General features: G+C 46.6%; 1 protein-coding gene across 1 annotated transcript in view; it reads right to left on the reverse strand.

The window, feature by feature from the left end:
- The window catches only part of DLGAP3 (DLG associated protein 3), a 1,133,297-nt gene extending 1,115,556 nt beyond the window's left edge, over positions 1-17,741 (reverse strand). The window contains exon 1 of the mRNA XM_078683771.1: positions 17,568-17,741. The gene's annotated coding sequence lies outside the window, so the exon portion shown is untranslated. The remainder of the gene's footprint in view (positions 1-17,567) is intronic.
- Positions 17,742-25,034: the final 7,293 nt, after the last annotated feature.

Genomic DNA, 25,034 nt, shown 5'->3' on the forward strand with positions numbered 1-25,034 from the left:
TCTGTAGGTGACCGCTTCTCTCACATCCAGTCTTCTGCCTTCCTCTCCATATCGTTGTCTGATTTATGTTTACTTGTTTTATTGAGGTATTATGATTTCTATAGTATTGTAAGGCACGCCAGAATATATTTTGCTGTGTTATGCTGTGATGTTTGTGGTACATCAACTATTAATGTTACGGTAAGTCTTTTTAGTAGCATTTGTATTGCATATTCCTGTCATTTGAATGACCCTGTCGCGCTTTCAGGGTTTGGCATTCTTGTTGGCCAAGATGGTCGGTCCACCAGGTCTTTGGTTGGGTTTCGTATTTTTTAAAGGTTTCATATTGGATAGTGTCATATGAGGTTAGAGGAGACTCATGTAGAGTAGACTCATGCCTTGCTTAGTAATGGTTTACTATGGTTAGAACCAGTTATTGATTGGTATAGTGCATTTGTCTGGTTAGATGAGTACACCGAAGAACTTTGCCTTTTGTTTTCTTTTACTGGGGTGCGTGGTTGTCCCTTGACCGACTTCAGGCGGCTGTTAGTTTGGAAGCACCGCTTCCCAGTATACTAACGTTTATGCAATGCTATATGCCTGCGGGTGTGGCATAGATACATTACCTTCTGAATTGTTTACATGTAGTTTGATGAGAGAATGTTAATGTGTTTTGAGGTGCAATGCTTACCCAGCTGTGAGGTGGCAAAACTGGTGTCATGCTTCAGCGCATGTGCTGTAAGGTGGTATGTGTGATATGTTCTGTTGTAATAATATATCTTTATATTGATATGCTGTTGAGGTGGCAAAACATGGCCAACTATATGTCTTTGGATCATATTTAAATGGCTGTAATGAGTATTTTGCACTATCGTGAAATATTTTCTATCATATGATTTGTATTGAGTTATGTTGTGTGCTGTTGTATTTTGGTGTAATTGTACTATATATTATTGGGAGCAATTGGGTTACTGATTGACTTGGATGTCAGCCCTGGTCAAGCAGCAACCACTGTACTTGTCTGGGTGAGGCACACTCAAAACACCTAACCAACCTGTGCTTACCCCCTTGGTAGCTTGGTACAGAGCAGTCAGGCTTAACTCACAGGCAATGTGTAAAGTATTTGTGCAGAACTTCAAGCAGTAAAACAGTGAAAACACTACTCAAAAATGATCCCACATCAAGTTCGAACAATAGAGCTTAATTTAACAAATAAAACAAGAACAAAAGGACAAACATTCAATTAGTTGAACCGAAGATATTGACTTTTAAAGTTTTAGGTAAAATTAGTCCCAAAAAGCACAAGTGCCAGCTGTGGATATCTGGCCGAGGCGTACCGAGGCAAAATCAGAAGTTCAGGCTGATGGCGATGCAGGCCAGCTACAGGGACCCAGTTAGACTGGATGAGTAAAGTACCTTAAATCCTGGTTTGTGGACCATTGCGAGGATCCGCATTGAAGATGCATCGTGCAGCCAAAAGCGGTGCGTCAGTTCCAAGATGCAGCGAGCCGGCGCTGTGAGGACCTGCATCATCATTGAGGATTCCGTTGATGGGGCTTGCAATGTGAAGTCTGGCATTGAGAATGCGGCACACAGTCTGGCGAAGCATTAGTCCCGAAGATCTGTTTCCTGTAATGTGAAATCCATTGTTGTCGTCAAGGCTGCCGTTGACTAGGAAAAGCGAGGGCCTGCACTGAGGAAGTTTTAGGCAGTGGGGCGATGTGGGGGTTCCCAAGAGCTGCGATGGGATGTGGGACTTTGCGACAGGTCCAACCCGCACAGCAGCAGTGGTGTGTATATTCTGCTAAGATTTGCTATGCACAGAAGAGATACATTGAAGAAATAAGTATTTATATTGCAATACTAAATAAAATACAGCATTCACAAACAAAGCTCACCGTACCCTGACGTCAGGGCTCTAGTGTTTTAACAGAAGAGTTACTGAGTCACACTCCCTTCTCAATAGCCATAGTGTTTTGTTTTACCCAGTCACTATAGGTGACATCCAGGTAAAGCCCCACTAGTAGCCTGAGTTTTAAGAGTCCCACTGCAACTCCTATTAAGTCAAAAGTGTTCCAGCGTCAAAGTTCTATATGGCAGCAAGTTCCTCCGGAGTCGTCTGGCCCATAAATCATTCTAACCCCAACCTGAATGGCCGGAGTCTCCAAGGGTGCCCCCTTCACAGTTACTTAAGTTGCAGTGGATGTCTCCGGTGAGTTCCTTGTCTGTGGCCCTGCAGGGCCAGCAGTCAGGTGCCCTCGAGTTCCTCGCAAGTGGTCCTGTGGAGCCAGTGACTGGGGCGGGGGGGGGGTCCTAGACACTCCTCCGATACTGCTGAGTTTCCTTGAATCCTCCACACCAGTGTGAGGGGAGGATGTTCAACACTCCTGGTGCTTGTCCTCAGTTGGAGCTTGGACCAGCACGGGTAACCATGGTAGACTCTTCCTCTCGACGATAGTCTTGACCAGACCACACTCCGTGCCATTTCCCACTGGCCCCACTTGGCATATGAGGTCACCATCTTCACTCTTCACATGGGCTATGGACAGGCAAAAGTCTTCCAGAGCTTCTCACTTCACACGGCCTGACTGGCTGCTTGACAGTTGACAGTTTTGGGGGTTTTGAGCTCCCCTTCTAATAGTCCATTTTCAGAAACCAAATGTGATTTAGTGTCTGATTCTTTGAAGTTTATGCTGGAAGCCTTCTTCCTTTTGAAGTGTCCTCTCCTCTGGCCTGCCTTTCCTACAAAAAACTGTCCGTCACAGCAGAAGCTACTCTAAAACCTATAGCCCCACAACTCAGGCCATGGAAGTGACTAGAGTGTCACACCTGAATGTCAGTCACAGTGATATGTGTATCAAAACGTTACCCTCGGGCCTTTGCCCTACTTTCCATCATTCTCTTATCTGTCCCATTGCCTTCCTGAGATCTGCCCAGGGCCTTCCCAAGTGACCTCTCTCTGAATCACAGCGCACCCTTTGAAGTATACTAGAGAGCCTGGTTTGGTTCTTCCTTCCCCCAATGTGTCTCACTCAGCTTACAGGAAGTCAGCAATCCATAAATCTGTCTGTGGGGATTCCTCTACCTTTTCATGCTCCTCCATTTTTTTTTTTTTTGGGGGAGTTTTATTTGGCGCAAACTTGACCCGAAGGTATCAAAGCGCGTTACATGAGCACCCGTTACGTGACAGGCGGACACATTCATTTTTGCTAGGCATGGGGAGATTAAGTGAGTTGCCAAGAATCACATAATGTTGAGCGTCACTGCCGAGACTCAAACCTGGTTCCCCAGCTCTGCGGTCGACCGCCCCAGCCGTTAGGCCACATTCTCTTCCCAGTTATGTGTCTCAAAATGGAACCTAGTACCTTCCATGTATTGTATCATTCACAGACACACATGCCCCTGTCACATGCGTATAACATACAGGCACTGCACAGCGCTACATCTTCCATGTATTGTACCATTCACAGGCATACATACCAAGCACATGTATATAACACACACCCACTGTGCTACACTACACACCAATCTGATGTAGGCCAAGGGTGAGGTAAGCACACAGCAGCGGAAATGAATTGAGTTAACCTGTAGATCTCACTCCAGTGACACATATATAAAGGCCTGTTCATTACTGCTGATCTCTACACAGTATGCGGACACCACCACGCTCATGCTGCTTAATTCCTGGCAAAGGAAGTAGACTTTCACCACTATATGAGGGTAGCGCTTTGGACATTTCTCCTGGTCCAAAAAGACCACAATCCATGAGACAGCCCTATGTCATGGCACACATTCATGATCTGGGTTTGCCCATGACAATAAAAATCAGCATCAGGGATACAGACATCATTACAATTGGGGTACTCAGGACAGGGATACATGTCCATTACCATTCACCAGTAGCGGCCCGTCCCCTGCCAATGTGCTGAGGCTGGTAAGAGGAGGGAGGATGGAGGGGGAAGGGGTTGGAGACGAAAATAAAAAATAAAAAAATAAAATTCCTTTGCCTGAACACCGCTGCTCGCCGCATTGTGCTCTTCCTTCATCTTCTTCTTCTGTGTACAGGCTCCCAGACTGCACTGCGGCCAATTCTGACACTGCACGAAAGTAGCATCAGGATTGGCCTGAGTGCTCTCAACTTGCGCTCCCAGGCAGACTGGGAGCCTGTACCTGCTCTCTCCAGCGCCATCAACACAGCTACGGCTGGAGAGGGCTTCAGTGTGCATGCGGGTTTGGCCAGCCTGAGAGGGCCGGCCAAACCATCAGACGCACTGTAACAGTGCCCACCACGCCCCCACCAGCAGTGTCATCCCCCTGGACCCTCCCTCAGGAGCTGTCAGAGTCATGGGGATGGGTCTAGGGGGATTAATAAAAACATAATAAAATGGGTTTAAAACCTGTTGTATTATAGTTTTTTTTAGGGTGGTGGCAAGGGGGGGTGGTGCTCCTCTGCCCTAATGGAGGAGCTGCCACTCCCAAACACACAATCTTTCTGTCCTCTGAGCATATGTACCGTACAACGAACAGTACAAATAAGTTAAAATACGTTGTTTTTTTTACCTTAGAGGTCTTTATAGAGAACCCTCTTTAGTGAAGAGTATCACATATACTTGATCTTCATTGAGCCCTAAAGGGTTGCAGGCAAAAAATAAGTTTACTAAAGTTGAGGAATGTAAGTGCTGCACACCAAGGTTAAGGAAACAACGATAAAACTATATTTACAACAAAGTTCTCAAATTAAACTGCTCAATGTGTGCTACGCGGTGTCTAGGGGCAGCCTGTCCCATATACTGCTATGGTATGCGAAAAGACAAGCTGATGGGCTTGCAAAGAACGTGTGCACTACTAACACAAAATATTATTCAATCCATATCCAATTTTAAACTGGAGACTAACAAAGTGTGACACAACAATCTGTCACATAACCGGTTGCGGATCTATTCAGCAAGTTACCGTCACTCCGGTGCAGGTTTTTGCCAAGCTTTTTGATTAGTTATACAGATTCAGCCGTAAGCGTGGTCAGATAAGCTAAACTGTTGCTGTTTCCCCTCTTGGCATGGCCCCTGAAGAAGGGACGTTGGGGTCCCGAAATGCATAGGGCATTGTGCCACCAAGTGGAATTGCCATGAAGATTATCCTATTTTTCATTATATACCTAGTATATGTGTGATTATGTACATATCATGTTTGAAGTTGTAACACAATGGATTGTAACCATTTAATTTGTTTATATGAGTTTGTTTTGAAAATCATTTAACATTTTTGTGGACATATTGTCTCTGACTACAGTTTTTCTTGTATTCACATTGTGTCACACTTTGTTAGTCTCCAGTTTAAAAATGGATAATGATTGAATAATATTTTGTGTTACTAGTGCACACGTTCTTTGCAAGTCCATTAGCTTGTCTTTTCGCATACCAAAAAATACGTTTACGTCTGGCACTCCTTTCATGATGGGAAATGATGGCCAAGTTTTCTTTTCTGTAATGAATTTACCCAATACCTCTTATCCGAAGGCCTGCATGTGTATTTATTGATTCTGCGATCAAGGCCGGACTGGCTACCAGGCATTTTAGTGGGCTGCCAAGCTAGGGGCGGCTTTTACTGCTATAAGGGCTGATTTTGTTGATGGGGACCTGCATGTGCTTCTAAGTGAAGAAAGCAAAACAATTGGTTTTAAAGCATACTTTAAAAGCATTTGTTTTTCCAATTGCTTACTTAGAAAGGCCCGGTAGCCAGTCTGGACCTGTCTGCAATACGCACCACTATTACGTGCCTTTCTCCTAATTAAGGTAACTTCCTGATCCTATCTCCACCAGCTGCAGCATGGGTGTGTTACCTGTTTGTCTGATGGGTTTGTGTTGTTTAACTTTGAAATATGCAAACTATTAAAATAGAGCAGTGGCATAATGCACACGGTACATATAATGTGTAGATCCTGCAGGTTGCATGTCAGGATCTCTGTGATCCACACTCATCACTTTGTATTACCGGCATCAATAAAATGAGTATAGGTAGGTGTGTCAATAGTGACACATCATTTAAAGTGCTACAAAGTCGCAAGACTATGGCTTCAAGCACTGTATAAACGCAACTCATTAATATCATATAGAAACAGCTTATCCAATAAGATTCAAGGAAAATGTACAATGACCTCAATCAGGCTCTTTTTTTGTCACCGCATAATTCTCTGAGTTATGAACAGCATGTTGTTTACTGGTTATATGGGAAGGCTGGGTTTGGGTAAAGGAGAAGCTTTCACTCCCGAAACAAATTAAGATGCTGACTGCGTCCCCAGGAATGAACATTGGAGATTCTGACCTTAAAATGCTGTCTGTTAAAAGTGGTTAGAGCCTGATTTTAGGGGAGGTTATTTCTTGCATTCCCAATCTCTTCTTAAAAAGACCTTGACAGAGCACTTACTGCTGAAGAGAAATAAAAGCCTGGCATACTTATAAAATGGCATGAAATTGGGCCGCCCACCATAGCTTAGTGGATTGGGTGCTTTAACATTCCCAGGACAGAGCTAATGACCTTACACAAAATATCACAAATGACATCCCTTGTGATACATATGATGACATCACAAATTACACCACGGCGGACAGTGCTGATGATATCACATTGAACTATCTATATCAGTGCTTTCAGTTTCCAAGTTGCCACATCCTTTAGCTCAACAGCTTGAAACATCTTCAATTCTCCTAACCTCTAATGTATTACTGTGGTACTCATGAAGACATGACTATATACATAAATCTTCGATTAATCAATATATATTTGGCTGATCTCTAAATATAAATGGTTATTAGTAATGGTTTATGCTAATATGTAAACAGGCAAAACCGATTTATAGACTGCTGCAATCAATGTAAAAATATAACAGTTAATATCAATATAAAAAATAATTGACATGTCGATGTACTAGTGATATCAAAACGTATGTGACATCAATTTGCTAACTGTTATTATAAATACTTGGGCAATACCAATATCTACATGGGTGTTTTCATTATCAACCTATAAATGGTCAATATGAATATTCACAAGGTCAATGTGTATCAGCTTTAGCGAACTCATTTTCTAGTGTGGTTAGCAGCCTTCACTGGACAGGAGCTTATCAATTTTAATGATGATGAACTGAACAATGCCCTGTGGGGAAAGTGCTACCCAGTCATTTGCATTGTTGCAATATCATAAATAATGTGGTATTATTTGTTTTAATACATTTTGTAATGATACTATAGGTTAACATTTTGCATTGCTATATGTAGGTAATGTGTTATGTATGTGTCAATACACTAAATTGCAATGTGTTAAATGTTAATATGTCATGTTAAAATGTTAAATTGCACAACGGTATGTTGTAATCTGCTATGTTGCAAATTGTTATGTTGTATTTTGTTTTGTTGAAATATGGTAAGTTTCAAAATGTATTGCATTATATTATTTTTAATATCATATACTCCGTTATTTTGCAACAATTTATTTGTAATATGTCATGTTTCAATCTGTTATGTTATGTTTTATTTTGTTTTAAAATACATTCTCTGTTATGCTGTAAGGTGTATTATTATATTGTGATACATTATATTACAATGTCTTATGTTAAAATGTTATACTTCTTTAAGTTGAAAAGTGTTATGTTGTTGGTCGTTCTGATGCCCTATGTTGTAATGCTGTACGATAAGTTGCAATATGTTTTGCTATATGGTATTTTATAGCATCTCCTGTTGTATTTTATTGTCTTGCAAGAGGCTACAATATAATATGGTATACTGCAATATGTTAGGTTGTAGTACATGACATTGTCATTTAGTTTTCTGCACTATGTTACACTGTGCATTATGGTGTTATATATTATTCAGTAATTATTTGTTGCAGTGCATTATGTTGCTGTTTATATTGTTGTGGTGCGCTATATTTTCACATGTTCACATTTTGTTATTTTGAAGTATGGAATGTTATCACATGTTATGCTGTAGTATATTATGTTGAGATATGTTATGTTGACTATTGTTAGGATCTTCTGTACTGCCATTTGTTTTGTTGTAATATGTTTATTCCACCACCATATACTCTAATATGTAAAGCTGCAATATGATAAACTAATAAGTTATGTTGCAATTTATTGTTTACTAGTATATTAGATAGTTGCGTTTCATTCTGTAACATGTTATGTTGCATGAGACTATTATAATTTGGTGTATTGAAATATGTTTGTGTTATATTTAGCTTTGGTGACTTCCCTGCTGCCTAGCTGGTGTGGGTCTTGGAATGCCTGATGTCATCATAGAATCTTGGGTGCCTGGCTGGTGTGTGAAGTGGCAGTTGATGGAAGGCAGGCTGAGTGGCAGGGAGGCCACTCCTGGTGGGGTTATTGTCTTCTTAACTCTTTTACTTGAAACTGGAACTTGGAACTGAGCTTTATTAAATCCAACTTGTCATATACCTGACTCAAGAACTTCTTTATGTACAACATTTTTGGCGACGATTTGTTTGGTTGCAATTGATTCCCTTAAGCTTGTCTATATCATTTGATACCACTGATCATAAAATGCTCTTTAAATGGCTGGTGTCACATAGTTCCCTTGCCTGCAGGGTAATCACAAGCACCAGTTCAAGTTGGGTCATCATCTTCATCTTCTCTCTGCAGCCATTCACATTCTATGTGGAGTCCCACAAGGTTCTGCATTTTCTCTGAGTCCGTTCAATGTTTACTTTGCCCCCTTAGAAAACCTACTAGATGCTCTCAATGTTGTCTATCACATGTATGCAAACAATACTCTGCTTCACCTCAGCTGAAAGAAGGAATAGGGTTTTACCATCAGGGATCAAGAATGGATGCATCTTGATTGACTTTGCCTGAATAGTAAGTCAGGAATCATGTTTGTTGCCCCAGATGACCCTTCACCTTTCTCTTTCACCATCATTGATCAGACACGGTGGAGTCAATTCCAATGCCATTTCAGAGGGTCAGCAATCTAGGGGTCATCTTCAATAATACTCACACCTAAAGTCCTCATGTGAACCAAATGTGCATTCTTCTATCTAACCTCGTTTTAGAGTAACCCTCTTCAACTCGATTCTCCCTCAGGATACCACTGGTCCTTGCCATTGTGTCTTCTCAACTGGATTACAACAGCAGCATTCTTTCTGGCCTTCCTAAGAAACCTCTAAACAAACTGCAAAAGGTTTTTTAAAAAACATGCAGCAAGACCCATCTGTGTCTTAGGTTGTAAAGACCTAGGTATCCTCATCCTCAGAAGAGAGAGGTGTGTGCCAGACTATCCAGCCACATCCTATCTCTCTTACTACCCACTTGAGCTCATCCTCTGTGTTTCATCACACACATGTAAAATATATGTCAATTACTCTCTCTATGTACACAGCCTTTCCCTCTTGAACTCTCTTCAGAAAGTGAGAATGGAAAAATATTTTCTAAAGATCATATGAGGCCTTAAGTAGCACCTTTTCTGTTCTTTGACCACCCTGGGTGCCACAGTCTTCAGCCAAAGCTCAAGCCTGCCCCAGTACAATCGCCTTCATGCACATTTTCCTTAATCAAATTCAAATTCAAAAAAATCTTTATTTCGGTCATGAAAGACCATAAAAGATATACAAATAATTGTTATCAGTTAAAACATTTGTACATATGATATAAAAAGTCATAGTTAAAATCTGATTACTAAAAAACATCATAATTCGAAGAAGGGAGGGAATGGAGTTATTTCATGTAGCTTTAGTGTCTCTAATAATTAAGGCACGTGTTCGCCACATAGCTGTCAGGAATTTTGCCATTGCAAACACAGTTGGAGCCGCTAAATCTGTTTTGAGGACTCTATAAGCCGGAGCAAAAGTTCTGAAACCCAAGTTCCTTAAGTGAGGGACCAACCAATAACTCCTAATTCTGCTGTAGGCTCTGCAGAACAGGACCACATGAAGATCGCTTTCCAGTTTGTAATTGCATGCGGGGCATGCCCCTGAGTCCAGGTTGCCTTCCCACGATTTAGTAAGGGACCTCAGGGGAAGAGATCCATACCTCCATTGCATGTAGATCTTCCGCACAGACACAGGTGTCATAGTGTCCAGTACATATTCAGGGCTGTAGGAGTCTTTTATCTTGATAAATGAGTCAGTTAAAGATCCTTCCCGGAGAGAGGACATGGTTTTCTGATGCATAGCTCCGTAGAATAAATTTGAAAGTTCTTTTCTAGCGAGCCTTACGGACGCTACTTTCATGGTTGGACCATAATTCTGGGACTCCAAGGTAAATGCACATGTCCCTAATGTACTTTATCCATGGGATTTTAGTGGCATAGGTTGATCTAAGAAGCTCCTGCAGTTCATTTCTATAATGTACCAGGTCCTCACTGCTCCACAGACGCCACCAGTAGGTCAGAGGTTTTAGGCCCAATACCTCCGTGATTGGTCGTAGTGCCAAATCCATTCTTAGGGGGAGTAGTGGGGTGCTTGGGGGGAGAGCTGCCAGTTGTCTTATAAAGTTGTTTTCAGCGACCTGTACCGTATGTAAAGGTATGTGACCCCATATCTCACCCCCGTAAATAATACCCCCCCTAGCTTGGGTTTTATAAATATGGATAGCGGGTGTCAGTGGACGCAAAGGTGATTTTTGGGCAATTCTTGTAATGTCACCTGCCCTCTGTACCAGCTTTGTTGTTGCTTTTGTTTTATGTGGGAGCCAAGTCAGATTCTGCTTCACCTCAGCTGAAAGAAGGAATAGGGTTTTACCATCAGGGAGCAAGAATGGATGCATGTTGATTGACTTTGCCTGAATAGTAAGTCAGGAATCATGTTTGTTGCCCCAGATGACCCTTCACCTTTCTCTTTCACCATCATTGATCAGACACGGTGGAGTCAATTCCAATGCCATTTCAGAGGGTCAGCAATCTAGGGGTCATCTTCAATAATACTCACACCTAAAGTCCTCATGTGAACCAAATGTGCATTCTTCTATCTAACCTTGTTTTAGAGTAACCCTCTTCAACTCGATTCTCCCTCAAGATACCACTGGTCCTTGCCATTGTGTCTTCTCACTGGATTACAACAGCAGCATTCTTTCTGGCCTTCCTAAGAAACCTCTAAACAAACTGCAAAAGGTTTTTTAAAAAACATGCAGCAAGACCCATCTGTGTCTTAGGTTGTAAAGACCTAGGTATCCTCATCCTCAGAAGAGAGAGGTGTGTGCCAGACTATCCAGCCACATCCTATCTCTCTTACTACCCACTTGAGCTCATCCTCTGTGTTTCAGCACACACATGTAAAATATATGTCAATTACTCTCTCTATGTACACAGCCTTTCCCTCTTGAACTCTCTTCAGAAAGTGAGAATGGAAAAATATTTTCTAAAGATCATATGAGGCCTTAAGTAGCACCTTTTCTGTTCTTTGACCACCCTGGGTGCCACAGTCTTCAGCCAAAGCTCAAGCCTGCCCCGGTACAATCGCCTTCATGCACATTTTCCTTAATCACCAGTAGCCCTCTGTTATAAACCTCACCATAAGAGTTCTCATATCATTAGAGATATTTTGAAGCCATTTGTTTTTTCGGGAATCACTCTGGTATTTTCAGATTTAGCCCACCCCCCTATGGCACATCCCTGTGAAGAGGAAACATCCATTACAACGCAGTCATTACAACGACCTTCCTTTACAACGTAACTGTTACAATGCAACGGTCTTACATTGTATGCCATTACAATGCATGCCATGACAATACATGTCACTACAACTCATGCCATTACAATGCATACCATTACAACACATGCCATTAAAACGCATTATAAGGTAAGTAATGGAGATTGTGTTAGTATTAGGGTGGGTATGGGTTTTGGGGTACATGGGGAATAGTAATTTTTACCCCCTACACTATCCAACACTTTCCCTACTGTTGCACTCACTGGAGTGGGAATAGTAATCTTTACCCCCTACATTATCCAACACTTAGTAATTTTTACCCCTACACTATCCAACACTTACCCTACTGTTTCACTCACTGGAGTGGGAATAGTAATTTTTACCCATACACTGTCCAACACTTACCCTGCTGTTTCCCTGAAGGTATCATGCGTTGTAATGGTATGCATTACTCTCCAACCCCTGCGCCAACACCAACGACGTCCCGCCCTCGCGAGACCTGTGCGACTCACTGGCCAACTTTTTCCATCGCAAGATCGCCGACATTCACGGCAGCTTCAACACCCCATCCACCCCGACCGCTACAGACCCCACCCCGAACACCACCTGCACCACCCAGCTGACCTCCTGGTCCCACGTAAACGTCGACGAGACACGCAAGATCATGAACTCCATCCACTCAGGATCACCGTCAGACCCCTGCCCACACCACATTTTCAACAAAGCGGACGCAACCATCGCACCCCAACTACGGAAGGTCATCAACATCTCCTTCGACACAGCAACATACCTGGAAAGCTGGAAGCACGCTGAAATCAACGCCCTCCTTAAGAAGCCCAAGGCGGACCCCAAAGACCTCAAGAACTTCCGGCCCATCTCACTCCTCCCCTTTCCAGCGAAGGTCATCGAAAAAAATCGCCAACTTACAGCTGACCCACCACCTCGAGGACAACAACATCCTAGATCCATCCCAGTCCGGATTCAGACGGAACCACAGCACCGAGACAGCCCTCATCGCTGCCACAGACGACATCAGGTGCCAACTGGACAACGGCGAAACGTCAGCCCTCATCCTCCTGGACCTATCGGCTGCCTTCAACACAGTCTGCCACCACACACTAAGAACACGCCTACAAGAAGCCGGAATACAGGAGAAAGCCCTGGACTGGACCACGTCCTTCCTCTCTGGCAGAACCCAGCGGGTCCGCCTCCCACCCTTCCGATCGGAAGCCACCGCCATCATCTGCGGCGTACCCCAGGGCTCATCCCTCAGCCCAACCCTGTTCAACGTCTACATGGCCCCCCTTGCACAAGTGGCCCGCTTGCACGACCTGAGCATCATCTCTTACCTCGACAACACCCAGCTCATCCTCTCCCTCACCAAGGACCCTCACACCACCAAGACCAACCTCCATGAGGGAATGAAGGCCGTCACCAGCTGGATGAGGAGCAGCCGCCTGAAGCTGAACTCAGACAAGACGTAGGTCCTCATCCTCGGCCCCAACCCCTCCGCGTGGGTCGACTCCTGGCGCCAGCTCCGCTCCGCTCCACCAGCCTCGCCCTCGCCGCTGTCCCCCGCATCCAATGAACGACCTCCGGCGGCAGATCCTTCTCCTTCCTCGCCGCCAAGACCTGGAACGTCCTCCCCACCCATCTGAGGCAGACCCAAGACCTGCTCACCTTCATAAGGCTCCTCAAGTCCTGGCTCTTCGAACAGTAGCATCACCCCCCCCCCCCCGCCCCCAGGGCTTTGAGACCCTCATGAGTAAGTAGTGCACTTTACAAATTCACTGATTGATTGATTGATTGTAATGGAATGCGTTGTAATGGTAGTTTTTAAAAATGCGTTGCAATGACAAGCGTTGTAAAATCATGTGATGTAACGGTAGTTGCGATGTAAAGACTGTGTTGTAAAAGCATGTGTTTTAATGTCATATATTCCAGTGAAGTGGCAGTCTGCTTGACTGTCGTTTCCCTATGTATGCCCCTGCCCTCTGAAATGGCAACCTGTGGCTAGAACACGTTAAAACATACAAACATAAAAGCAATGAATATGAATGTTATATTTTTGGAAGTCGTGCTGTAATGTATATGCTGCAATATGTTATGTGATATTTTGTTGTGTCGCCAAATGCTGTATTGAAATGATGCCATGTGTTATGTAGTAATGCATTATGTTGTAACACGACATGACATCAAATGTAATATGTAATTTTCTTCTAGTAAATGGTGAGGGTATTTCTTTTCTTTTGCAGTGCGGTAGTTTGTTTTATTGGAACTCCTATCACCACTTCGAAACATAGATTGTTCCAAGTCCGCAGCCCCACACTTATTTCACAAATGGCCTTTTAAATAGATGTGTGAATGAAACAACAGTGCTCTTCCTCCCTCCCACAGAACCGATGACAAAGGGAACTATTTTGGGGGTGAGGAGGCGGTTGCCTTGGTTTCTCCTGCAGCAGCGCCTCCTCTCCTCCTGCCCAGTCCTTCTGACTGTTGCTTCTGGGAAAGAATAACAAGAGGGGAAGCCCTTGGCGGTTCCATATCCATACCCAGTAATGTGAGGTAACATGGCGGGGAAGCGCCTGTTGCAGAGATGTACAAAAAAACACGTTTGAATCCCAGAACTGGCGGAGTCGTCATCATTTAGTGATTAATAACATGGGTAATTGATGTCTGAAGGACTTTTAAAAACAAAGACTTTGGGGAGTAATTACAGTCTTTTGAACTCGAGTTCTTTTGTGATGGAACAGAAAGAATGCTAAAGTTTAGGCAGCATTGGTATGTATATCTCCACCACAGCATACCGAAAATAAATGTGGCCCATTCAGATGTCATTTAATGCAAATGTAATAAACGCACATTGACGCATTTATGACTTCAGTGCAGATGCCAAATTCCACTTTATTACCACAGTACAGCAAAACTGGCTTAAGTAAAACATTTTTCAAAGCCTTGCAGATAACCTTTTACAATTACTTCATACATGAAAGCAACTTTCCTAATAGTCACAAGGCCTTTTTAATCTGATTCTAACTTAATGCACAAATGCAACCCCTTCCATTCCGGTTTCGGTTAAATAACATCTTTAAAAATGCACAAGAACAATGCAATGGCATAAGCCATACATGAAGAAGAATACAGAGTCATATGCTATTAATCACCGTGCTTGGGGGAGGGGAGGGGCTTAACGTCCCATTTAAGACTTTACCTCGTGTGAATCACAGAGCAATGAAGATGGGTGGATGGATAGATGAATGGATGGGGGGGTTGTTTGGTTGGATGGATGGGTGGGTGGGTGGATCGCTGGATGGATGGGTGGGTGGATGGATGGATGGGTGGGAGGGTTGGATGGGTGGGTAGGTGGATTGAAGACTGTGTGGGAGGGTTGGATGGGTGGGTGGATGGAAGGATGGATAGGTGGATGGATGGATGGATGGGTGGGAGGGTTGGATGGGTGGATGGATGGGTGGATCGCTGGGTGGATGGGTGGGTGGATGGATGGTTGGGAGGGTTGGATGGGTGTGTATGTGGATTGAAGTCTGTGTGGGAGGGTTGGATGGGTGGGTGGATGGAAGGATGGATAGGTGGATGGATGGATGGGTGGGAGGGTTGGATGGGTGGATGGATGGGTGGATGGATGGGTGGATGGGTGGGAGGGTTGGATGGGTGTGTATGTGGATTGAAGTCTGTGTGGGAGGGTTGGATGGGTGGGTGGATGGAAGGATGGATAGGTGGATGGATGGATGGGTGGGAGGGTTGGATGGGTGGATGGATGGGTGGATGGATCGCCGGATGGATGGGTGGGTGGATGGATGGGTGTGTAGGTGGATTGAAGACTGTGTGGGAGGGTTGGATGGGTGGGTGGATGGATGGGTGGGTGGATGGATGGGTGGGTGGGTGGATGGATGGATGGGTGGGTGGGTGGGTGGGTGGGTGGATCGCTGGATGGATGGGTGGGTGGATGGATGGGTGGGAGGGTTGGATGGGTGGGTAGGTGGATTGAAGACTGTGTGGGAGGGTTGGATGGGTGGGTGGATGGAAGGATGGATAGGTGGATGGATGGATGGGTGGGAGGGTTGGATGGGTGGATGGATGGGTGGATCGCTGGGTGGATGGGTGTGTGGATGGATGGTTGGGAGGGTTGGATGGGTGTGTATGTGGATTGAAGTCTGTGTGGGATGGTTGGATGGGTGGGTGGATGGAAGGATGGATAGGTGGATGGATGGATGGGTGGGAGGGTTGGATGGGTGGATGGATGGGTGGATCGCTGGGTGGATGGGTGGGAGGGTTGGATGGGTGTGTATGTGGATTGAAGTCTGTGTGGGAGGGTTGGATGGGTGGGTGGATGGAAGGATGGATAGGTGGATGGATGGATGGGTGGGAGGGTTGGATGGGTGGATGGATGGGTGGATGGATCGCCGGATGGATGGGTGGGTGGATGGATGGGTGTGTAGGTGGATTGAAGACTGTGTGGGAGGGTTGGATGGGTGGGTGGATGGATGGGTGGGTGGATGGATGGGTGGGTGGGTGGATGGATGGATGGGTGGGTGGGTGGGTGGGTGGGTGGATGGGTGGGTGGGTGGATGGATGGATGGGTGGGTGGATTGATGGATGGATGGGCTCCGTTGAACTTCTGCTCAGCCATATCAAGAGAGGGCGTGGTGCTTCCTACCCTTCCTCTCCCTAGCTTCCACCTATGAGGCAAGTCTATACCTTCAGTAAGATACCTCAGTAAGTTCAGGGCTTGCTGCACATGCCTGTCCTCCGTTTGCAGCTTGCATCAGTGGTACAGGACCCAATCTGTGGGGAGGACGGCGCTGAGGTTACAGCGCGCCACAGTTTATCAGAATGAGCGCAGCTGAGCTGGTTATGAGAACGGCTCTTATCCGGAGGACAAGATGCACGCTAGTTTGTCAAATGTGCTAAATATCCGTGCATGCAGCTAACTCTTCCCCGTGATTGTATGTAACTCCAGGGTCGCCCATACTGATTACACATCTTCAGAGCTGCAGCCCCCGGAGGGCTTTCACCGCAGCGGCCCCTCGCCATGGAAACCAATGAAGCGCTGACTGAGTGCAGGTGCAAGTGGTCCAGGGAGCGGCGGAGGTGGAGTGATGCTCGAGTCCACCCTTTGAGACAACATCCCACCCGACAACCCACCGCCTCAGTCTGCCTGAGTCTGCACCCAGACGGGCAGACACCCAAAAACAGGCATGGCTGGAAGAAGCAGCGGTTCAAGGGCTCTGTGTAACTGCTGGATTACTCACACCCCCAAACCTTACCCACCCCCGGAAACAACAGGGTGCAGAAGAAACAAAAGTAGAGGGTCTCTCTGGCTTACGGACACCCCCACCCAGAAAATATCTGCCCCCTCCCGGAACTATCAGCTGCAGATTGCAGTGCGGTGTTACAGAACTGCACATCAGCTAGAAGGAAGCGCTACATGCGATAGATAGATAGATAGATAGATAGATAGATAGATAGATAGATAGATAGATAGACAGACAGATAGATAGTTTAAGCAGATCTATCCCTTAAATAAATGCATACACCATCCCAGTAAGCTCATTATATCTATAGAACAGTGCCTAGATTCATTAGACTAATGCAATAGATATAAAGGCAGCTATTTAGCGCTATATCCATACAGAAACATTAGACAAATACATGAGACCTGCCGACTAATATATGTATTGTTTTACACTACTGGAAACACACTACAGTTTCATGTGCATGTTAAACAATAGACAGACAGACAGGTAGATAGATAGAATGGGTGGATGGGTGGATGGCCAAGCATGCATCATTATAGATGCATCAATGCACACACATGATATATATCCATGCCAGGGATGTAGACGCAAGGCAGACAGATGCCTGCCTGGGCGCAGCCATCAGTCGCGAGGACAGGCAGCAGCTTTCCTTACCTGGGCTGGGCTCCGGTTCTTCAGAACTACATCCTTAAGCTCATCTTTGGCCGCCCTCCCCCTCTGCGGTAGGAATCTCTGGACCCTGGCTCGGAGGGCAAGGGGGCGTGGGGGTGGAGAGCCCTGCCCCCTCTATCCAGCTCGCAGCTCCTAGCCCTTCAGGAATGGGCAGAGTCGGGCAGATGGTCTCGCCATAGCATGGGGCGAGGGTCCGTGGTGAGTGCGTGTGTGTGTGTGCGTGCGGTGTGTGTGAGAGAGGTAGAGGCGGGATTCCCAGCCTGCACAGCCCTGCACTGCAGATCTATGGGTTAATAGCAGAGAAGCCTCTACCATGGCGAGAAGGAATCTCTGGCTCTGGATTCCTGCAGGGATTGAGCAAGCCAGGGACGTAAAGCCCCGCTCCCTTCCATTGATGCTTAGCACTGGCGGGAGGCAGCTCCCGGCGCCGCAGCATTCAGACAGGCGAGCAACCTGTGAGGTGGAAGGGACTCGCCCAGGGTCAGACGATGCGGCGGCGAAGCATAGCTGAGATCACAGCTGAGTCCGGCGCCTTCACGTTAACCACATGCACTTCCAGTGACCCCGACGGCAAGCGGCAGAGCGACTTTCACCCCAAATGCAGAAAGACAATAACGCATTACAAAGATACCCACAGCGAGCTATAGAATAAAGGTTCATGTCATTTCCACCGTGAGACGACTGCTCCTTCTCACCCGATTCTGCCGCACACGTGCTTTACGTATATTGATATGTCATGATGGGACGTAACGCTAGGTTGCCAGGCTTTTTTTTTATAGGTCCTGGGCAGGTGGGGAGTATTGGCTAGTATAATTATACTAATCATCATACATTGTGTTTTTATATAGCGCTTAGTGCCGCACTCCCGCCCGTGCCAGGCGCTCTAAAACAGGTACGGGAATAAGTATCAGTGTTTGGTATTGTATCTCTCTCTCGTGGTCCTCTGTACTGTTGCTTGCACGGCCCGTTCCCGCACCCTTAATTTAGAGTGAATCTCACGCTCTGGGGTGGTGTAAAAGTTACTCACAAGAAAGATTCTTTGGGGGTTGAACACTAGTGCAATTTGACTAAGATGGCATCATGTTCAATTAAGAACAATGTTTAACCAGACACGCCCACATGAAAAGAAAATATATATTCCCATAATGCACAAGTTGAATAAATGAAGAGTTGTGCCCAGTTCCGGACTCGAAATTGCCTTTAACTTGGGGTTCTGGAGATGTGATACCAAACGTAAACACTACGCAGTACTAGTCAGTGGTGGCTTATCGAGCACTTCAAAGAAGCTCGGATTTGGGGGTTACTACTGTGTTTGCCACAAGACAGACAACCAATGACGCAGTAATTTTAGATACCAGCACAGTCTAGAACACGCATTTGCAATGAAATAGGTCTTGCATTTTAGACACTTTGACCTATTGATACTGTAAATGACAATACCTTATATTATTGCAGGTTTTTTAAACACATACATAAAAGGCATTGTCATTTACAATGCAAATAGCTAAAAATCTCGTAATTGCGAGAACTATTGCGTGGCAAATGTTTGTTTCCTTGTTACTTGCACAAGTGATGGTAAACCTAAAATCGGTCGAAGGCATGCCATCCAGTTGTGGATGCAAGATCAGTTTGCAAAGTCATGAAAATGATTTAAGTCATGCCTCTAATTGTGTTGACCACGCTCCTTCAACAGGTTTACCACGCCACTTGTAGATGCCCCCAGTTTTTTCATCCCACTTAAAACCCTGTTTATGCTATAATAATTCACTGCAAGTAATACAACTGTGGCAAGATGCTGGTCGGGCCAGTCTCTATCTAATGAAAACACAGCATAATTGCTATAAATTAGGGGGATATTAACAAGGACTTATCTCAGATTTATCCCCACCTTAACGCAACAAAAGTGAAGATAGATTTAACACCCCATTCACAAGCTGGTGCAAACTGCAGACATCATCTGTATTCCCACGATAACTGACTGAAAATTTATCTCCACATTGGACACCACCAACTAACCCTAATGAGATGCAGAGTAGGTGTTCCCGTGCAAAAACACACGAAAAAAAACACACCACCACTTTCACTACGAACTGCCAGATCTGTGATGTGAAACAAAAACAGGTGATAAGCAGCAGGACGACTACCCACAGCATGAAAGGGAGCCAAGGGCTACACATGAAGACCTACAGATGCCATTGAGGGAATGATCATTCAGCTCTGATACCCATGAGGGTCACAACATCCCCCGCCACCACCCCCAGCCCCCCCGGACATACACATACCGTGCCCGACACAAGAGCCACAACAAACACAGGATGACGCACAGTGCCAAAATAAATACACACATGTGTGGCCAGAAGAATGAGAAACAGTCACACAGCACTGAAGTAACAACCAAAAACTTTATTGAAACACATCACAAAACAGCAATGCAGAAGACAGCTGTCGAGTCCTACAGGGACAATTTCGACGTCACAGCCTGGAAACGAAAGCACAAAATCAGGACGTGTGTCCTATGCGGATGATACACAGCTCCTGTTCACCTGTGACAGGGGCTGTGACTTTGACGGAGCAGCTATCCGGAAGTGTCTGGAGTTTGTGTTTGATTGGTTTGGGAAAAGTGGCCTCAAATGCAACTCCGACAAATCCGAGATATTGTTCTTTGGTTGTCCTGCAGACCGGAGATGGAAGCAATGGTGGCCTTCGGCTATGTTCCCCCCTGCTAGTGATTCGGTTACAGCAAAGAATCTGGGTATGATGGTCGATAACACTCTTTCCTTCAAAGCCCAGGTAGCTGGCCTGACTGGGAAGTGCTTTGCCATCTTAAGGATGTTGCGTAAGTTTTTGCCATATCTATCTTTGATTCAGAAAAGGGGGTGGTGATGAACAGAGTGTCTGAATTAAGCAGACCACTCTTACCTAGTCCAAAGATCAGGGCTTGATCCATCACCGTTATTTATCTCACTGCCCCATCCCAGCTCAGAACCTGGCTATATGCAAATTAGTCTGTCCCTGGCCCAGTGCATCATGGGAACAGGGCAGACCAAACTACCAAGCCAATTCTTCACCAGAAAGGAGACAAGCTACCGGGGACCGGTTTCTGGCATTTCAGCCTCTTCGGCCCGGCTTGCTTGAATCCTGATGGAGCAGTGAGAAAGGGACTCATGTCTGAGTATACCCTGCCACACCTATAGTGGCCAAAAACGATTCAGAAAAGGGGGTGGTGATGTCCATCACTACCCCTTGTTGTAAATAATTTTGTCCACCCTAAGCGTGGAAGGGTATACTCAGATGTGAGTCCCTTGCTCATTGCACCATCAGGATTCAAGCAAGCCGGGCCGAAGACGCCTGAAATGGCAGAAACCGGTCCCCGGAAGCTTGTTTCCTTCCCAGTGTAAGAATTGGCTTTTGTAGTCTGGTCTGCCCTGTTCCCATGATGCACTGGGCCAGGGACAGACTAATTTGCATACAGCCAGGTTCTGAAACTGGGATGGTGCAATGAGCTAAAAAACGGTGTTGGATCTAGCCCTGATCTCTTGACTGGGTGAGAGTACTCTGCTTAATTCAGAGACTCTGTCCATCACCACCCCTTGTTGTAAATATATCTATCTTTGGAGCACAAGAAGATCACGGTGCAAGCACTAATAGGCTCTTGCCTAGATTACGCTAACATCCTTTACTTAGGTCTTCCTGAATATCTGCTGACCCGCCTGCAGATAGTTCAAAATTCAGCAGCCAGGGCAATCTTTGGTTTAACTAGAAGAGCCAGGGCCAGTAACCTCCTTGTCTCCCTACATTGGCTGCCGATTCGTAAGCGCATCTTCTTTAAGACATTAACTACAGCTTTTAAGGCGCTTCAGAATGTCGGCGCTGGATATTTGCAGAGAAGGGTCAACTTCTATCTTCCATCGAGACCTTTGAGGTCTGCTGCCCAAGCAAACGCCATCGTCCCAACAGTGAAACGTGCTCGCTGTGGAGGTCGTTCCTTCAGTTACCTCGCACCCCGTCTCTGGAACACGTTGCCCCTGGCGCTGCGGACATGCTCCAATCTTTCGGTCTTTAGAAAGGGACTTAAGACCCATCTTTTTGTCCTATAATGCCATTATGGTTATTTTTGGGGCCTTCACGGAGGTGTGTTAGTTGCTGGTATTTGGTGTGATGATCTTTAGCGCCGGGACGCTCTTTCTGAGCAGCTGAGCGCTCTATAAAACTAACAGTAACATAACATAACATAACATCAAAGGAGCGAGATACAGAGAAACAGAGGAACAGAGAAGAAAAGTGAGCCAGAGAGAGAAAGAGAGGGAAGGAAAGGAAAGGAAAGGAAGGGAGAGAGAGAGAGAGGGAAGGGAGAGAGAGTGTGAGAGAGAGCGGGAAAGGTAAAGGAAGGGAGAGAGAGTGAGAGAGAGAGATTATGATGGAAGGGAGAGAGAGTGAGAGAGAGAGGGAAGGCAAAGAGTGTGAGAGAGAGAAGGAAAGGAAAGGAAGGGAGAGAGAGAGACACCGCCGCCCCTGCGCACACAGGCCCCACTGTTCACCTGCTGCCACAGGTTTATCCATCAGTAGGCACACCACGTGCCTGTGCGAGCTCAAAGCCCCGGTCATGCCACCATGGTATGGTCCACATCATGCGGGCCCGCCCGCGCCCCAGCAGTTCCCACACATGACGCTAAGTCCTGAGTCATCAATGGCGGAGACCACATCAGTGCATACGTCATCATCGCAGGCTGCACACCCGCTCAGCAGTTACGTGTGCCACTAACCCTGTGCAACGACAGTCAGCGCCACATTGTAATAGGCCTGTGTCGGCCGCAAGGCCTGGGGTGCCACTAACCCTGTGCAATACCAGTCAGCGCCACGTGGTGGTAGACCCGTGTCAGCTGCAAGGCCTCGGGTGCCACTAACCCTGTGCAACGCCAGTCATGGCCACGTGGTGGAAGGCCCATGACGGCCGCAAGGCCTCGGGTGCCACCAACCCTGTGCGCAGCAATTCATAGGCCTTTTATGATTGAGCACCGTGGAGCGTCCGTCATCCCGTCACCACCGGCAGAGGGGAATGTGTCGCTGTCGGACCCTTATATTTGTGGGGTCACATGGCCTGTGACGCCTGTGCCAGATGAGTGTGGTGTGTGTGCAGACCTGCCCGCAGGGAGTGACCGTGACATGCTGACAACTAGACTAGTGACCTGCACACCACCAGCGAGTACGCCTGCGACAGGTAGCGATTTGGGCCCCCCTTGGAGCGTAAACAGAGTGGTCTGGCCTGGCATACGCCGGACCAGCGCAGGGCTTGTAACAATAACTCGGGGGCTCTGGGCATGGTTCAGTCCATGTCCGGACAAGGAAGTGACTAATGCGTGTTACCCTGTTGTAGTGTCCACTGCACCCGGAACACAATAGGCAATGTAGCACACGGGGACTGGCATCCCACTAGATGAGCATCATTGATGTAAGGGAAATCACTGTCCCTACTTCAATCCACACATTCATACATGAATGATGAAAGACATGACACAGCAGTGCGTTACTGAATGTTTATTGCACATCCATTGGAGTTTTGCAGCTGGAGCGGTACAGGGCCATGCCAAGCACACCACACAATATGGGCCCATGTAGGGCCAGACAGAGTCTATCCGGGGATGACAGGTACTGCGGAAGAGGAAGGGTACAGTCCGCAGTCTGATCGCCGTGTCATTGGTCATCAAACAGGATATAGCAGTCCATGTCGCGGGACAAGGTGAGTGCAACAGAGTGTATCGGGGTCAGTGGGAGGTCATGAGGCCATGTGCGGCACCAAGCAGAAACAGGCCAGGTAGCGGAAATGAATGCTAGTGCCTCCTTCTGACAACAATCCCATCCATGTACTCATCCTCGTATGTGTGCTCTGCCCCACCTGTGGGTGCTGCAGTACGGCTGCGGCACTGTGTCCCACTGACACATCAGGGGCCGGAGGAGGATTGTCAGCTGCACTGTGTGGCAGTGACACATCAGGTGCCGGAGTGGATATGCCTGTCGCACTGTGAGGCACTGACACACCAGGGGGCGGAGATGTGGATGGTGTGGGGGCAGCAGCATTCATCAGCGGCAGCAAGGCCACAATGAGGATCTGCGGGGCATGGTAGATCCCAGCTACATTTCGCTGATGTGCAACGGTGGCTGTATCCTTTCCGCCTTCATCAGCACCATGCCCTCCATGAGCCTTCGAATTGTGTGCTAGCTCACAGCTGGAATCGCTGGAGCCAGTCTGAGCGGACAGGTGTTTTTCTCTCTGCGTCATGACTACAGCGATGTCAGTCAGGGCTCGTTGGAGACCATGAAGTGGGGCGTGGGTGTCCGTTAGGGTCTGGAGCTGGAACCTGATGGGACCTAGACACCCATGGATGGCTTCCAGTTTGGTAGCCATGAGGCCGTACCCCACTCACACCTGCTCAGCTGTCTCCCTCTGGTCCTCTAGCACAGGTGATAGAAGGCCATGGATTGTTCCTGGGGGTCTTGGGAGACTGCCAGGGCTATGGGTGCCTCCTGGTGGGTGGTTTGGGTAGGGGGTGGGGACTCCTCGATGCAGCTGGGCTGCCCTGATCCTGGAGGTGAGTTGCGGTTGATGTCAAAGATGTCTTGGAGGGCTTAGGTGTCGATGCTGGCAGTGTCCTCCTCATCATCAATGAAGAGTGGCTGGGACTGCTGTGCAGGAGGTGTTGACGTGCCTCTGCAATGTGAAGGGGAGATGGTGTATTACAATGTGTCCACATGTATGTAGTCGCATGGTACATGTTGACATTCAGACAGCATGGCATTGTACATTGTGACAGTCTGTAGACCAGGGCCATAATCCAGAGTCATTGTGGGTGTGCACTGTGCTCTGCTTGATTGTGCATGTGTTCCATTGTGGCCCTCTCCACCCATCCCTCCAGTACCTGGTGATCACTCACCCTGTTGCGGTTGTATTGTGTCCTGTTGATCAGTGTCCATTCCCCTGACTCCGGCCACACTCTCCACACTGATGACTGTCGACACCAGCTCCTCCATGTCATCCACCACAAAGTGGGGTGCTGGCCTTCCACCTCCAGTCTGCATTGCTGCCTTCTGGTTGGCTGTGAGTTTCTCCTTGGTCTTTCGCTTGATGTTGTAAAAGGGTGGGCAGATTTCAACCGATAACCTTTAAGTATTGCCCGGCGTTAGTCGCCTCTCACACCACTCAAACTTATCAAACAAAGAGGCGGGCGCTGGAGACTGGAAGGCAGGAAACAGAAGTTTATTCCAACGGAGCAGAACACGTCAAATCAGACAACAGGGTATCTTCTCGAGGTGCTCTAACCGCATCTCTGAGGCCTGGCCTCTTATACACAGGTTTATTGCTTTATTACATACAACACATTCTTGGCAATGCTTTGATGTACGGAAAGACATTCTCGGAATCCCCGCTCCGAGCCCGTTCCCACACATATTTAC

This window comes from Lissotriton helveticus, chromosome 3_1 (genome assembly GCF_964261635.1).
Source record: "Lissotriton helveticus chromosome 3_1, aLisHel1.1, whole genome shotgun sequence".
In the NCBI taxonomy this organism is placed as follows: Eukaryota; Metazoa; Chordata; class Amphibia; order Caudata; family Salamandridae; genus Lissotriton; species Lissotriton helveticus.